Here is a 2,535-nt window from a genome sequence, read left to right as displayed (position 1 = left end):
CGAGGAGGTCCTTGCCTGGGCGAAGGGGCAGGGAAACCGATGGCAGATCCTGGGCATCCCGTGTATCAGCTGTGAGGACGCCGCAGAGGTTGTCTGGGGTCCCGTGAGGAGGAGGATGAAGAGCCAGAGATTGATTAGCCATGTCTGCCGTGGGTAGGACATAGTTGGGCTGCATGCAGGTCCACCACTTCTGCCCACCAGGGTTGCTCCTTCTCAGGGGGCTCTGTGTAACCGGTGACCTCCGCACTTGTGCAGCATGGAAGCCTCTGTTATCTGATGCTCTTAATCCTTCCATGTCTTCCGATTTAATTTAGAGCCATTCCAGAAGCCCTTCCTGGGGACTACAGAAGGCAGCCTCACGGTCCTCCCTGACGGCTCTGCTGTTACCAACTCTGTCCCGTGTGCCCCCGTCACAGCACCTGACACTTGCTGTCCCCTCTCTTGGGACTGTCTTTTTCCAGGTGGAGCCCTCATGCCACCAGGCTGGCCTCTGCTCTCGGCTTCCTCTCCGAGAGGCCTCCTCTGGGCACCTGTGTGAAACAGCTCTCCCCTCTGCTGTGTGCTCTGGCTCCATACTCTGTCCGTCCCCCTCTTTTGAAAGTCCTCATCAAGACCTTATTTTACCACATTTTCTATTTTCTGTGCCGAGCACTGGAGGCTGAGCTCCAGGGAAGTGGGGACTCTGGGTCAGGGCAGTGTTCCCTGGACCTAGACCAGGAGCTCCCTTTCTCAGTAGCGCCCTCTCTCTTTCTTTCAGTATACAGGGGTGGGCAAAAGCAGGTTAATAACAGTATTTAAAAATAAAAGAATTAGGCCCTGGCCGGTTGGCTCAGCGGTAGAGCGTCGGCCTAGTGTGCGGAGGACCCGGGTTCGATTCCCGGCCAGGGCACACAGGAGAAGCGCCCATTTGCTTCTCCACCCCTCCGCCACACTTTCCTCTCTGACTCTCTCTTCCCCTCCCGCAGCCAAGGCTCCATTGGAGCAAAGATGGCCTGGGTGCTGGGGATGGCTCTGTGGCCTCTGCCTCAGGCGCTAGAGTGGCTCTGGTCGCAACATGGCGACGCCCAGGATGGGCAGAGCATCACCCCCTGGTGGGCAGAGCGTCGCCCCATGGTGGGCGTGACGGGTGAATCCCGGTCGGGCGCATGCGGGAGTCTGTCTGACTGTCTCTCCCTGTTTCCAGCTTCAGAAAAAAAAAAAAAAATGAAAAAAATAAAATAAAATAAAATAAAAAAAAGAATTAGCCCTGGCCGGTTTGCTCAGTGGATAGAGCACTGGCACAGTGTGTGGACTTCCCGGGTTCGATCCCCAGTCAGGGCACACAGGAGAAGTGACCATCTGCTTCTCCACCCCTCCTTCTCCCTCTTCTCTCATTCTTCTCCTCCCACAGCCAGTGGCTTGGCCTCAGGCACTGAGGATAGCTCAGTTGATTCGAGCATAAGACCCAGATGGGGGCTGCTGGGTGAATCCTGGCCAGGGAGCATGCTGGAGTCCATCTCTCTATCTACCCTCCTCTCACTTAAAAAAAAAAAAAACTGCCCTGGCCAGTTGGCTCAGCGGTAGAGCGTCGGCCTAGCGTGCGGAGGACCTGGGTTCGATTCCCGGCCAGGGCACACAGGAGAAGCGCCCATTTGCTTCTCCACCCCTCCACCGCGCTTTCCTTTCTGTCTCTCTCTTCCCTTCCCGCAGCCAAGGCTCCATTGGAGCAAAGATGGCCCGGGCGCTGGGGATGGCTCTGTGGCCTCTGCCCCAGGCGCTAGAGTGGCTCTGGTCGCAACATGGCGACGCCCAGGATGGGCAGAGCATCGCCCCCTGGTGGGCAGAGCATCACCCCTGGTGGGCGTGCCGGGTGGATCCCGGTCGGGCGCATGCGGGAGTCTGTCTGACTGTCTCTCCCTGTTTCCAGCTTCAGAAAAAATGAAAAAAAAAAAAAAAAAAAAAAGTACTGTGGTGGCGCAGTGGATAAAGCATGGGCCTGGAAATGCTGAGGTCACCGGTTCGAAACCCTGGGCTTGCCTGGTCAAGGCACATATGGGAGTTGATGCTTCATTCTCTTCCCCCCCCCTCCTCTCTCTCCCCCCCTCCTTTCTAAAATGAATAAATTTAAAAAAAATTAAAAAGTAATAAAATAATAAATAAATAATAGAATAAATTTTTGCATACACGTAACAATAAACCTAATTTTGCCCACCTCTGTATTACTGTATTTGCATTTTTATTTATTTTTATTTATTTTTTATTTATTTATTTTTCCGAAGTTGGAAATGGGGAGGCAGTCAGACAGACTCCCGCATGCACCCAACCGGGATCCATCCGGCATGCCCACCAGGGGGCGATGCTCTGCCCATCTTGGGGCATCACTCTGTCGCAATCAGAGCCATTCTAGCACCTGAGGCAGAGGCCACAGAGCCATTCTCAGTGCCCGGGCAAACTTTGCTCCCATGGAGCCCTGGCTGCAGGAGGGGAAGAGAGAGACAGAGAGGAAGGAGGGGGGGGGGTGGAGAAGCAGATGGGCGCTTCTCCTGTGTGCCCTGG

The 2,535-nt window shown here is 54.8% G+C and overlaps 1 non-coding gene across 1 annotated transcript; it reads left to right on the top strand.

Annotated features, from left to right (window-relative positions):
- Positions 1 to 813: 813 nt before the first annotated feature.
- TRNAT-AGU (transfer RNA threonine (anticodon AGU)) lies at positions 814 to 889 on the top strand. The gene has a single exon. It is a non-coding gene; the product is annotated as a tRNA-Thr (tRNA).
- Positions 890 to 2,535: the final 1,646 nt, after the last annotated feature.

This window comes from Saccopteryx bilineata, chromosome 10 (genome assembly GCF_036850765.1).
Source record: "Saccopteryx bilineata isolate mSacBil1 chromosome 10, mSacBil1_pri_phased_curated, whole genome shotgun sequence".
Classification (NCBI taxonomy): Eukaryota; Metazoa; Chordata; class Mammalia; order Chiroptera; family Emballonuridae; genus Saccopteryx; species Saccopteryx bilineata.
The sequence above is the reverse complement of the archived record's forward strand: the minus strand, read 5'-3'. Positions and strand labels throughout refer to the sequence as shown.